We start from the raw sequence: 15253 nt of genomic DNA on the forward strand, positions 1-15253 counted from the left end.
CGTTCGCGAACGAGCCGGCATCTGGCGGTGTAGCGTTACACGCGAGCTGTCAGCGACCCTGTCTTCCCGTCGACCGCAGCAGCAGTCGGCCAGTCGGACACCCCCCGCGGTTATTACGCCATATTGATGTCCGCGGTGACGCCGGGAATTATTGGCTCTGCGGGGAGCGCGTCGCCCACGCGGCTACCGGGGAAATCCCCGGACAGCGCCGCCCACTGCGCGGCCGGCGGTGGACAGCAAGTGGCGGAGCAGCTCGCCGCGGCAGTGGGCACGCAGTGGCCGCAGGCCGGCGCGGGAAGCAGGCGGCTCGCGGCAGCCAATTATCCCGACACGACGGCTGTGAAGTTACAGCGAGCGCAGCCTCGTCTTGTCAGAGGAGCGCGCGTAAAAGGGCCACGGCGGCCGTACCGCGCGTAACCGGCCGGCGGAGACCATTCCGGACGGGCCGGCGGCCGCCATATACAGCGCCACAAAGCGAGCCCCGCCGCTGCAAATGGCGCCATATGTATTCACGGCGGGAGGCCCGGCTCTCCCATTATATACACTTCGGACGGGCCCCCGCGCCGCCGCGTCCAATTCCACAAAAATTATGATGTAAGTGCCGTGTCATGTCCGTAAATAAGGACAGCCGGCCGGAGAGAGTGCGAGCCGTGTTTGGAAGGCGGCGGACGGCGACGGCATTGTGGCTGCAGGGTGGGCCGCGCTCGTCCGCGCGGCTACACGGTAGCTCGCCCTAAAGGCCCGGCTGGCAACCGGTCTGCAGCGGTACGTCGCCTTAAGCGCTTTTCTTCTGCGGCTGTTGCTGACGGATCAAGTGCTGCACCACTAACGGGTGAAGCGCGTCAAAAGCGTTAGCGTCACAGTACGTTTTACTGCCGTCGCTGTCAGGGTCGCTCGTAAACACGAGTTATTCGGAATGTCGAGGGGTCATCATCATCGGGTTGCTGCTCCAGGTGCGATTGTACACGGGATATGCAAAATAATGTGAACACTTGTTCTTGCGCGTGAATGGTGTATTAATAAGGTGTTGGACCCCCATTCGCTCAAAATACAGCTGCGATTCTTCTTGGAATACTCGCATATAATGATTGTATAGTCCTCAGCGGAATGTTAAGCCATTCTTCTAACTCCTGTAGTGACTAGGGAGGCGGAAACCTGCTCCGGAGTCTGCGCTCCAATACTGCCCACAGGGGTCGATAATGTTCAAGTCCGGGGACTGTGCTGGCCAGGGAAGACGCTAAAGGTAAGTTGCATGCTCCTTATACCACGACTGGACTGTGCATTATGGGTGCATTATCGTTCTAAAATACGACATCACTGTTGTCTAACATCATCTGAATCATGGGGTGTACCCGATCACCTAATATGTTGACATAATCGTTGGCTGTAACTGGCCTTTCCGAGTAATGATGTAGTCCATCAACAAAGGAGGAGGCTTACAAAATACTCGTTCGACATATACTTGAGTATTGCTCATCAGTGTGGGATCCGTACCAGGTCGGGTTGATGGAGGAGATAGAGAAGATCCAAAGAAGAGCGGCGCGTTTCGTCACAGGGTAATTTGGTAAGCGTGGTAGCGTTACGGAGATTTTTAGCAAACTCAATTGGCAGACTCTGCAAGAGGGGCGCTGTGCATCGCGGAGTAGCTTGCTGTCCAGGTTTCGAGAGGGTGCATTTCTGGATGAGGTATCGAATATATTGCTTCCCCCTACTTATACCTGCCGAGGAGATCACGAATGTAAAATTAGAGAGATTCGAGCGCGCACGGAGGCTTTCCGGCAGTCGTTCTTCCCGCGAACCATACGCGACTGGAACAGGAAAGCGAGGTAATGACAATGGCACGTAAAGTGCCCACCGCCACACACCGTTGGTTGGCTTGCGGAGGAATAATGTAAATATAGATATAGACCAGCAGAATTTCATGATAGGCTGCCCACACCATCACACTCCCACTTCCATGTCTGACAGTTGGAATTAAGAAATCAGGGCTGTAGGGTTCTTTTGGCGTTCTCCAGACGATGCTGTAAATACGAAAACGTTGATTCGTCGGATCATACGACGTGTTTCCACTGTTCAAACGTCCTGCATTAATGCTCCTGATACCACGTTTTACGCTTCTTTGCGTTGGTTATCGTCACTAATGGTTTTGGTATAGCAGCTCGTGTTTCGGTAGAGCAGCTCGCCCATAAATATTCGCTTTATGGAGTTATGTTGATAGATACGGGGTCTCGAAAATGGCTTTCGAGCCTTTGCAGTAACTTTAGCCGCCGCAGTTTTGGGTTGTTTTGGCACTATTCGTGTTAGCGTACGACGATCCCTGTCATTTAGTTTTGATTTGCGCCCACTATTACGTGTACACGGTGATGTCTTTCCGTGTTTTCAGTAGGATGTCATGACTGTTGAAATAGTTTCTCTTAAAACATTCACGAAGTTGGTTACTGATGCTCCATCTAATGGGGCCCTCATAATCTGCCCTCTTTGGGACTCAGTAAAATCTTTCATTGCACGTTGAGTACTCGTAAACAACCTGCACTGATGCCTAGTCCGTACTGAACACACACAGTCCAGTGCGACACGTGCCTTACCTGTGTTGTTGACCGTCAAACTTACCATCCCATTACTACCACTGTTCACATTATTTTGCCTGTCCCCGTACATGCACCTCTGCCAAGATGTCTTATTTGTCCGCTACGTTACTAGCGAAATCTTAAACGTATTTTCAGGACGTGGTGTCTCACACGCCTTATACCATTATTTGAAAAATATCATATTAACGCCTTGAGCCGCTGATAAAATAGTTTGTTTATATAACCAGTTTCAGCTATGGCCATCCTCAGATTCATAAGAATATTCACAGTGTCATATAAAAACATTACCGTAAGGTGACAAAACCATGGATAATACACTCTTATCGCATCGTAACGTCTTCAGTCTATCTCTCAGATTGATTTTCATTACGATATGATAACAGTGTCTTATGTATGGTTTTGACACCTGACGATAACGATTGTATATTTCGCATAGCAAGATGCTATGAATACTTTTAAGCACCTGATGACGCTCAGACGGCTGAAACTGGTTTTATAAATGAAGTTTTTCACTAGCAGCTCAGGACAATAATATTTTTTTTCTAATTCTTCTTAGAAATATATTTAGACTGCAGTTACACAGGGCGGAGAAAATAAAACTGAGCCTGAAAATATATCATGCACGTTTTAGATAGGCAACCCAACTTCTTCAAACCTGGATGCGGATGAAGCAAGTTGGGTCGCCTATCTTAAAGGTACATGATAAATTTTCCGGACCACTTTTGTTTTGCCCGCCCTGTACATTTGATTCTATGTCACGCACTCTACAGTGCTTCCTTCTTCAGTTTGATTGCGGCAGTCACACGAAACCTTAAATTTGCAGCTGGTGCAACGAGCCTGAGCAGTAAAATGGGTTGTGATGGCATGAGCAAAGAGGATATACGGCCACTGGGAATAGCAAGGATAGCTTTTCGGAAAAAAGATAATTTGGTTAACGTTGAACATAAATTTAAATTCGTGGATTGTGTATTCCATCTTTACAACTAAATTAAAGGCAGTTTGTTTTTCGGCATATGCTTGTCACTTCCTTTATTTATGAAGCATCTTTAGTGAGCTGTAATATATGTTTATTTCATGAATATAATAACCGCGCTTTATAGTGGTTACAAACCTGTCACTATATCATGTTTTCTCTTGTTATTCTCTTGTGTTTCAGGCTGGGAACAACTTTTGCAGTACAAATTTCGTGAATTTAAACTATCATTTGATGTTACTTAGAGTTTCTAATGTTGTTAATCCACGAGTGTCGTCTTGAAGATGTATTTACTGGGTCTGCACACTCCAGACGGCTTGTTATACGCGGTCTTGTTTTCGACCACATTTATTTCAAACTTCACTTCCACTTTTCACTGTGTAATCAGTGTGTGAGTTTGCAATGTGCAGTGTTGCCAACAGTCATTGTGTGTTTGTCCTCCGTCTTTAATTTGTGGTGTGGCTGTATAGTTTGTGTTTGTTCATTTGTAACGTGTGTGCGTGGCATGTCTTGTTTTGCTTGCTTGCGTGCGTGCTTGTGTGTGTGTGTGTGTGTGTGTGTGTGTGTGTGTGTGTGTAGAGAGAGAAAGTTTAATGTATTATTTCGTCTGGTTCTGTTTTATACCTCTGTTTATTATTGTTGTAGTGGTTAATATAATCAGCGGGTTATTGCCTATCCTGAATTCGTCATTAATTAATTTCATGTTCATTGGAAGGACTCTTTGTATGAAAGTTTTCCTGTAATGTCAGGACCGTTTCGTTGTAATTGTTCACTCTAATAATTTTCATGTCCTGTTGCATGATTGATGTTCAGTTTCCATTTTCCATGGTTGTATAAAGACTCAAACACAATTGAAAACATATCTAAAGAAAAATGAAAACACACGGAGAACTGAAACACAAAAAAATAACCTCACAAACAATCAAACAATAAAGACACTACAGTACACACACAAACACAAAATAGTAACACTAATGATACGACTAACAGAGTGAAATGATGCAATTTAACATAGAAACCCAAATCAACACACAGAATATCAAATCACTACAGAAAATAGAATTCCACATTGATCACAGAACTTCAAACACACTTTAGTCACATTTACAGACAGCAGAAGACCAACCAAAGAAACACGAAGCAGCATGTATACACTAATTAGAATGTCAAGAACTCGAATCAGTGTATCAGGAAATTCAAAATTTTTGTCAGTCTAGCAGAATGTCGTCAGGTCTCATCGTGGAGTAGCATCACTTCACGCAGTCTTCCTGGTCGTTGTTCTTGGATTGCATCTGCAAGACGTCTCAGTTGTTGACAATAAATGTTAGCAGTGATGGGTACACCTCGGCGAAACAATTCGTAATACTGAGAATTTTTCTGGGTTTTATGGCCGTGGTCCATGGAACTCTTCAATCCCTGACGTTTCGTCCAAGGCTGCGTTGGACATCTTCGGAGGTTCCATGAAGAGTCCATGGACCACTGCCATAAAACCCCGAAAAATTCTCAGCAGCTGAAACATCCGGTCGTGGAAGCCTTCATTGTATAATTCGTAGTACACCACACCGTCGCAATTCCATCAGATGCGTAACATCATCTTTTGTGGAAGCATGCAGTTCTTTGTAAGTGGAGTTGCTGCTTTGTTTGGGCTGAACCATTCCTTTGTTTTCCTTATGTCAACATAAAGTCACAGTTTCTCGTCATCAGTAACGATACGGAATAGCAATGGTCGGTGTTGTTCACGAGCACTTGATGACGACCGTACTGTAATGTACATATGGCCACCCAAGATTTTTGTAGTTTTGGCTTAGAGCATGACGTACCCACACACAAAACTTTTGGAACGTGCCCACTGCATGCAGTTCTCGAGTGCACTGACGTGGATTATTGTGGATTACCATATGTAAATGACCTTCATCAAACCCTGAAGGTCTTCCGAAAGTGGGGAATCACTAACGTGAAAACGGTCCTCCTTAAAACCAGGAAATCATTTTCTTGCCGTGCTCTGTCCAATGGAACTGCCCCCATACAAGGCACGAGTTTTTCTGGCTACGTCCACTGCTGTCACCCCTCTACCGAATTCAGAGAGGCCTACGACGGAAATGTACCTATTTCTCCACTTGCCACTCCATTTTCTAGTGTCTACAGCTCCACTGACTACCTGAAAATGGCAAAATGACCACGTGCAAAATCAAATACCAACAGTGAACCACAAATAAAAAATGACAATCGAGAAATAAACCAATAGCAACCGGAATACCAACACGCAAAACGAACTATTGCACCAATGTAATATACACGTTAAGACAAACATGTATTGCTAGCTACTGAAGATGCTTCGCAAATAGAAGAAGCGAAAGGTGTGTGGAAAATAAATGAGCTGCATTTCGTTTGGTTGCAAAGATACATTCCTGAATTTTGAAGCAACTTAGGAACGACGGAATATGGGTAAATTTATACATTACCAAATCATTTCTTAAAGTATATCCCAGAAGTATCGCCTTCTTAGGAAGTGAAACGGGAAAGACAATGGGAAAAAACAGACTAGAAACTTTTGAAATGTTGTATTGCGGAAGAGTACTGAATTGCGACTGCGAGGAAACATCTTTACGACACAATTTAAGTAAAAGAGGGGATAAGTTGACAGGACACATCCTGAGGCAGCAATGAGTCGATAAATTGGTAAAGGTGGTAAGGGGACCAAAGTGCTGAGACCCGGCTCGAACCACGGCTGGACTAAGGATATGCTGGTTCAGATGAATACAAATTGTGTTTTAATTTTCTACCGTCTCATAGTTCTGTATCATGTTAGAAACATTGTCCCCAGTTTTAAGAGTTTAATCAGTGCTATAATGATGTAAAGGCCATTTTTTTTTTCAGCCAATGCGCAGTGCCACGTCCCCTTTTCTGCACGACTCCGTCCTTGTTTGCAATATGAATCCACTTATAATGCCGTTAATTACGATTTATTACACATAATGGAACGCAAAATCCGAACGAAAGGTTTAAGAACCCCCTTCAGAAGAGGCGCACGAAGAATATACATTGTTCATCTAGTATTATTAAAATTTCACGATATTATTCTTGTCTGCTTTTCAGTGATGGCAACACTGGAAGTATCAGGAGCGTTATGAGATTATGATCTGATGCAGATTAATCCACGGAAAACTTACTGAAAAAGACTGGTGATGTAACCTGCTAGTTCTGAAATTTCAGTGAAGCGTATTGCCAAAAGGAAATGCCAGCTACAAAAAGACCATCAAGACGAAATGCTTCGTTATAGCCAGCACTGAGGTACTTTTTTCTGGAATAAATGCTAATAAAATCTTTTGCTGCATTTTCTGTAACTTTCATTTTCCATTGTGTAAGTAACATTTTCTTCTGAATCATTGCAGATAAGATGGTGAAATTTGCTACAAAGTATGTAAATACTGTAACACAACTTCATGTGGTATAAAATGTTTCAAAGTGCATTACTGTCGAATCTATTTAAATATATATAGCAAATATTGCTATGTATCATTCACATTAATTTAAAAAATTGTTGCGAGTGTTCTAAGACCTATGTAATAAACCTGTTACACGGACCTGTTTACCTAATTCCTCAGAATACCTTACGACATTTTGAAAATGATAAGCGCAGTAACCTTGAGAAAATCTTTTCATATGAAAATGTGTGTTCTCAAAGTATCCGACAGCGCCATGATCAGACTATTTGACAAAAAATTGAAACAGTATTTCAGATTACAGTCAATAACATAATGACAATATGAGACAATTTGGTTCAAATATCTCTCAAAAAGAAAACATTACATTAGGTTATATGCACCTGAGTATTTTCTCCTACCTCCCCACTTAATCGAATTAAGGAAATCACAGGTAGCCTGAGGCAAGAAAGCAGAGACACAAAACAAGACTAACGTGCAGAGCGAGATCAAATCAATCTTTGAACTGAAGACCACAACAAAACAACAAAAAAGTGAGTAAATGAAGTACAACGTAGACTAGGAGTGCTTTTCTAGGTTGAATTAATTAGCTTACAGTTTTACTTCCAAGGGCTCACGTCAATACTGTTAATAACTGAGCTCATAGTGTTGCACAACGACCCCATTCTATTTACGCATTCAGTTGAAGCCAAGGAACCGAGCTTATCATTTTCATCTTGCTAACCGTCATTTCAATCCGTCACCTAGAAAAGCACCCGGAATGGCATGACTCTGGGTCCCAGACGAGATGTACGAGTGCCGGAATGAACCATTGCCTGTTTGACTAACGTCTGAATATGGTGTAGACAGCACTTACTCGTGGTTCTTTTCTTCCCTTTATTGCGAGCAGGCAGCGGTACATTGTTGCTCTTCAGTGAGAACTTTTACAAAACATTCAAGTAGAATTAAAAGAAATTTGAAGTGCAGGGTGTCCATAAAGAACGCTATCATTTCAAAAACTTTTAACCTGGAAAGTATCAGAGAACTGTGGTTTGTTGTAAAATGTTTAGAAGTTCTCAAAGGATTTTCCTTTGTCCTTGCTGTAGATTTCGATTGGAGCGTTTCCAAATGGGGACAGGCCGGTAGAAGGCAAACTTATGACAAAATTACTCAGGAATTAAAGACGCTGATATTGGAGGGAACAACCGCTAAAAACAAGCATAATTAGTTGGTTTAAAATTTTTAAAGAGGAAGCCAGTGTCAATGACCTTCCTCGAAGTCGACGCTCCCTGTGTCTCAAGATCGTGTTGATACAGTGCCCTCTTCATTTACACGCAGACCGCTCAAGTCATTTCATCATTCATCACGTAAATTCCTCGAAGCGGTTATACCTTCTAGCGTACAAACTGCAAATGGTCCGGGCTCTGCAGCCAAACATTCGACATCTGTGGTAAGCATTCGCGTCTTCCATAGCTGCTGACAGTGACTACCTGAAAAAATGACTATTTTCAGATGAAGCAACGTTCCACATTTCTAGGCATTCTTATTACCACAACATCAAGACTTGGTATTTCAAAAACCCACATGGATGTGCTGACCTTCAAATCTTTGAACATGGTACAGTTACGAGTCAACGTCATTTTGACTTATACTCCGTCCTCATGTGCGTCTTTGCTGGGGTGCATTCGGCCCTAACTTCATTTTTATGTATGACAATGCGCGACTGCATCGAACAGTGCACGTGGAGCTGGAGGATATAGGGCGAAGGGATTGGCCTGCCCGTTGCCCCGTCATAAATTCCAACGAACACTTAAAGCGTGCGTTGGGGAGACGTATGTCACCACGCCCATGTGTGCCAACGCCCGTCTAGCAGTTGTCAACCGCAGAAGTGGGGGAGTTGGACGCCCTACCACAAAAACTTCTTACCAATCTTGTGGCCAGAATGGGAGCATATTGCAGAGAATGCATTGACGTCCGTAATGATCACACACACACTAGGAAACGATTTGCCACTGTGCCCTACTGCAGACTGTCAAAGAAGATACGAGGATATGGAATAGTCTCCCAGATATGTGAGTGGCTCGAAGACTTCTTAAGTATAGGAAGCCAGTAGCGAGTGTTTATCAGTGGGATTGATTACCTCAGATGTTAAGTCCCATAGCTTAGAGCCATTTATCAGTGACAAGGGTATCGACAGGAGTGCCCTAGTGAATTGTGAAAGGACCGCTATTATTTTCAATACAAGTAAGTGATCTAGTGGACGGGATGGGCATCAATCTGCGGTTGTCTGCTGATGATGCTGTGGTGTACAGGAAGGTGTCGAAGCTGACTGACTGTAGGACAATAGAAGATTAGCACTCCGTCTTCAGACCACAAATGGCCCACCGGGACCACCCGACAGCCGTGTCATCCTCAGGTGAGGTTGCGGATAGGAGGGGCGTGTGGTCGGCACTCTGCTCTCCCAGTCGTTATGATGGTTTTCTTTGACCGGAGCCGCTACTATTCGGTCAAGTAGCTCCTCAGTTGGCATCACGAGGCTGTGTGCACCACGGAAAATGGCCCGGATGGTCTCCAACCCAAGAGCCGGCCACGCCCGAGAACGCTTAACGTTGGTGATCTGACGGAAAATACAAGATGCCTTAGAGAAAATGTCTAGTTGGTTTGATGACTGGCAGCTAGCTCTAGGTGTAGAAAAATTTTAGTTGATCCTGATGACTAGGTAAAACAAGCTCCTAATGTCAGGATACAGCGTAAGCAGTGTCCTGCTTGGCAAAGACCCGTCATTTAAGTATCTGAGCATACTGTTGCAATGGGATATGAAACGGAAGGAGCATGTGAGGATTTTAGTAGAAAAGGCGAATGGACTGCTTCGGTTAATTGGGAGAATTTTGTAATAGTGTGGTTCACCCGTGGAGGAAACCTCGTACAGGGCGTTAGTGCGGCCTATTCTTTAATTCTTTGGGATCCGTTCCAGGTCGGAAAAAAAGAAGACATCGAGCAATTCAGTGGATTCAGTGGTGGCTGCTAGATTTGTTATTGGCTCGTTCGAACGACACGCAAGTGTTACACAGATGCTTTGGGAACTCAAATGGGAATCTATGCAGACAAGGTGACGTTCTTTTCGAGGAAAACTATCAAGAAAATTTAGAGAACCGGCGTTTGAAGCCGACTGCAGAATGATTCTGCTGCCGTCAACATACATTTCGCGTTAAGAACCACGAATATAAGATACGAAAACTTAGATTCATATTGAGGCATATAGACGGTCATTTTCCCTTGCTCTATTTACAAGTGGAAGAAGAAAGGAAATGACTAGCAATGGTACAGAGACCCCTACTTCACGCACCATATTGTAGCTTGCGAAGTATGTATGTAGAAGTAGATGTAGACGTAGATGTAGAAGAGCCATTCTCCGCATTTTGTAATGACCAGGGGACCATCACCAATCTTGGTGACTTGTTCATCTCATTGTGTATTTCCCTCAGTTATCTTCTGAATTTGATCGAGATATGTTAGTTGGCAGTGACACATTTCGTCCTTAAGTTTTGCACACCAATGTATAATGAATACTGAGGCGTCCAGTCTGAGAGAAATGAGAGAGGTATCAGCGATACTAGCACACACAAAAATAATATGGCAATTTAGTCGTAATGGCTAGTGAGTTTGATCTGTACGCAGACTGAAACTACTAGCAATCCTAACACGGAACCTTGTGGAACGAATATTTCGTCCGTGAGAGATGTCATTATAAGAGCTGCGACTGTTGATAAATGCCGGACGTGGTGGCCGAGCGGTTCTAGGCGCTACGGTCGCAAGTTCGAGTCCTGCCTCCGGCATGGATGTATGTGATGTCCTTAGGTTAGTTAAGTTTAAGTAGTTTTAAGTTCTACGAGTGTGATGACCTCAGACGGTAAGTCCCATAGCGCTCAGAACCATTTGAACCATTTGTTGATAAATATAAATAGAATTATGTCTGCGTCAGTCACTTGTTTATCTTGCCACTACGCGTTGCGATGTTCCACTTCATAGTCTTCACGTGGAGACTGTAGAGTCTACCGCCCCTGTAACTACAGTTGACTGTGTCAGACATTCCTGTTTTTTAACCTCAAAGTACATTTTCTATATACTGTTGTTGTTGTGGTCTTCAGTCCTGAGACTGGTTTGATGCAGCTCTTCATGCTACTCTATCCTATGCAAGCGTCTTCATCTCCCAGTACCTATTCATCTCTTGGTCTCCCTCTACGATTTTCACCCTCGAATCTGCCCTCAAATACTAAATTGGTGATCCCTTGATGCCTCAGAACATGTCCTACCAACCGATTCCTTCTTCTAGTCAAGTTGTGCCACAAACTCCTCCCCAATTCTATTCAATATCTCATCAGTAGTTACATAATCTACCCACCTAATCTTCAGCATTCTTCTGCAGCACCATATTCTCATATTGTCCAATCTATTTATCGTCCATGTTTCCCTTCCATACATGGGTACACTCCATACAAATACTTTCAGAAACGAATTCCTGACATTTAAATCTATACCCGATGTTAACAAATTTCTCTTCTTCAGAAACGCTTCCCTTGTCATTGCCAGTCTACATTTTATATCCCCTCTACTTCGACCATCATGAATTATTTTGCTCCCGAAGTAGCAAAACTCCTTTACTAATTTAAGTGTCTCACTTCCTAAATTAATTCCCTCAGCATGTTGTTGTTGTGGTCTTCAGTCCTGAGACTGGTTTGATGCAGCTCTCCATGCTACTCTATCCTGTGCAAGCTTCTTCATCTCCCAGTACCTACTGCAACCTACATCCTTCTGAATCTGCTTAGTGTACTCATCTCTCGGTCTCCCTCTACGATTTTTACCCTCCACACTGCCCTCCAATGCTAAATTTGTGATCCCTTGATGCCTCAAAACATGTCCTACCAACCGATCCCTTCTTCTAGTCAAGTTGTGCCACAAACTTCTCTTCTCCCCAATCCTATTCAATACCTCCTCATTAGTTACGTGATCTATCCACCTTATCTTCAGTATTCTTCTGTAGCACCACATTTCGAAAGCTTCTATTCTCTTCTTGTCCAAACTAGTTACCGTCCATGTTTCACTTCCATACATGGCTACACTCCAAACAAATATTTTCAGAAATGACTTCCTGACACTTAAATCTATATTCGATGTTAACAAATTTCTCTTCTTCAGAAACGCTTTCATTGCCATTGCCAGTCTACATTTTATATCCTCTCTACTTCGACCATCATCAATTATTTTACTTCCTAAATAGCAAAACTCCTTTACTACTTGAAGTGTCTCATTTCCTAATCTAATTCCCTCAGCATCACCCGATTTAATTGGACTACATTCCATTATCCTCGTTTTGCTTTTGTTGATGTTCATCTTATATCCTCCTTTCAAGACACTGTCCATTCCGTTCAACTGCTCTTCCAAGTCCTTTGCCGTCTCTGACAGAATTACAATGTCATCGGCGAACCTCAAAGTTTTTACTTCGTCTCCATGAATTTTAATACCTACTCCAAATTTTTCTTTTGTTTCCTTTACTGCTTGCTCAATATACAGATTGAATAACATCGGGGAGAGACTACAACCCTGTCTCACTCCCTTTCCAACCACTGCTTCCCTTTCATGTCCCCCGACTCTTATAGCTGCCATCTGGTATTTTCCTAAATAAACAATTTTTTTATATTAGCAAGAGACGCCACATAACCCACACCGCTCTTGGTCTGCTACTTTGAAAAGCAATCTGTACTCTTTACCAATACCAGCTATGTAAATAAACAATTCTGCACATGATGGTGTGAACCATCGAATCGCGTAGTGGCAAATGACAAGGTACTCTCGCAGAAAGTGCTTTATTTGTGCCTTGTGGAACACTTCTTTTAATTTCCTTTTAAATGCTATATGGCTAAATTCAGCCAATGAGTAGAAGGAGTTGCCATTAAGAAATTCTTTTAATTTCCTTTTAAATGCTATATGGCTATCTGACAGATTTTTGATGCTATTAGGTAAGTGAGTAAAGACTTTCGTGGCAGCATAATTTACCCCCTTCTGAGCCAAAGTTATATTTAACCTTGAGTAGTGAAGATCATCCTTTCTCCTAGTGTTGTAGCCATGTACACTGCTATTACTTTTGAATTCGTTCGGATTGTTAATAACAAATTTGATAAGAGTATATATATATATATATATATATATATATATATATATATATATATATATATTGTTAGGCTACAGTGAAGATTTCTAGCTCTTTAAATATGTGTCTGCAGGATGATCTTGGATGAGCTCCAGCAATTATTCTGATTACACGTTTTTGTACCGAGCGAGGTGGCGCAGTGGTTAGACACTGCATTCGCATCCGGGAGGACGACGGTTCAATCCCGCGTCCGGATATCCTGATTTAGGTTTTCCGTGATTTCCCTAAATCGCTCCAGGCAAATGCCGGGATGGTTCCTTTCAAAGGGCACGGCCGACTTCCTTCCCCGTCCTTCCCTAATCCGATGAGACCGATGACCTCGCTGTCTGGTCTCCTTCCCCAAACAACCCAACCCAACCCCCACGCTTTTGTGCAATGAACAGTCTTTTACTCAATGATGAGCTACCCCAGAATATGATGCCATACGAAAGCAGAGAATGAAAATAGGCGTGGTAAGCTAATTTACTCAGATGTATTTGCAATGACCCCTAATAGCATAAGTAGCTGAACTCAAGCGTTTCAGCACATCCTCATTGCGTTTTTTTCCAGTTCAACCCCTCATCAGTGCAAACACCTGGAACGGATGCGCGTCACCTGTGCGCGTCACCTGTGCACGTCTCGCCGCTCGCAACAGCCGACGACACTCTTTTTGAGTGTCGCGTGGTCGCGGACGTGCCCGAGTCTCCTGCAGGCGGCGGGCGTCGGCGGCGCGGCCTTGGCTGCCTCACGTAGGGCACGCCAGCCGCTCGTCAACGGCGGTAATAAATGTGTCTGTCAGGACGGGCAAAGGCGATGGCTGGCGGCCGGCTGACAGGCACGCCACGGACGCGGAAAAATAGCCCCGGCGACGGGCCGGCCGTAAACGCCGCCGTGGCGTGACCGCCGACTCGCCCCGCACATGTTTCATCCGGCAAACGCCTCCGAGGCTCTTTAGTGTCGACGTCGAGTTTGACAGAAAATACAGCCGGGAACAGTTCGAAACAAGCACGCTCTTCTCACTTCCACGAGACATTTATTTCCGACGCTGCTTTCTTCGTGTCTGGTTCGAAATGAAGCGGAGTATTCTAGTTTTTACGAAATAAGAGACACCTGCACATAACGTGGTTTGCCTTTCATCCGCATTATAAAAATAAAAGATGTTGTAAAGGCACTTTACAATTTTACAGTGCAGTAGTTGTAAGACGTGTATATTTCTTATATTTTATTAATAGGATTAAGTAGGAATAACTAATATTTGTCATGTTGGAAATAATTGTGGTAGCAGGGAATGTCTGCACCAAAGTATTGTTGACAAGAGAGACCACAAATTGATATAATTTTAAAAAGGGCGGAAGAGACTGCGTATGGATACATTATAAGAAAAGAGCGGGAAAGACCACGCATTGAGTAATGGTAACAGGTATTGTCTGCACCAGAAAGCATTGTTGGCAGGAGAGACAGCGCTTTAGCGTTCGTAGGGTGTCAGTAGTAACCGAGAAGTGAAGTGAGTCGGTAGCAGGTCTGAAGCGAGAGGTTGAGAGGAGCAGTGTGCCTGCCAGCCACTAGCTATGATATACAAGAGATTATAAACGGGTGTACAGAGACATCAGCTAACTATTATAATAAGAGGAACTAATATTATTGAATTAATTTTTTGAGAAACTCAAGACTACTGAAGGTATGTGTGCGCATTGCTAGTTGCAAGATTATTGTAAAAAGTAAGTCCCATTTGAACGTTTGTAAAATCATTTCATTCAGAATATAATTAACTTTTGCCAGCAATATTGCATTTCTAATTATAATCCATCCCAAAAACCATCAACGTAAAACTTTGCAAAATTTTATTGTTGTCAAGAAAAAGTATAACTATGAATTACGTAATTTCAGTCAAATTAATTATAGAATAACGTCAGCTTTGCTATTAAAGAATAACGTCAGCTTTGGTAATAAATACAGCCACTTATTATGAAAGCCCACCAGCAGCTAATAGAGTATAGTAAAACAGAGTAAGTATATTCATGTCGCAGTACGATGTAGCAGTCACATGGCGATCCAGTAGCAGTAAAAAAAGGTAAGGAACAGT

General features: G+C 43.3%; 1 long non-coding RNA gene across 1 annotated transcript; it reads left to right on the top strand.

Annotated features, from left to right (window-relative positions):
- Window positions 1-237: 237 nt before the first annotated feature.
- Window positions 238-14952, top strand: LOC126266890 (uncharacterized). Its single transcript, XR_007548942.1, has 3 exons — window positions 238-1243; window positions 6658-6852; window positions 13741-14952. It is a non-coding gene; the product is annotated as an uncharacterized LOC126266890 (long non-coding RNA).
- Window positions 14953-15253: the final 301 nt, after the last annotated feature.

The sequence above is a fragment of the Schistocerca gregaria genome, chromosome 4, assembly GCF_023897955.1.
Source record: "Schistocerca gregaria isolate iqSchGreg1 chromosome 4, iqSchGreg1.2, whole genome shotgun sequence".
Classification (NCBI taxonomy): Eukaryota; Metazoa; Arthropoda; class Insecta; order Orthoptera; family Acrididae; genus Schistocerca; species Schistocerca gregaria.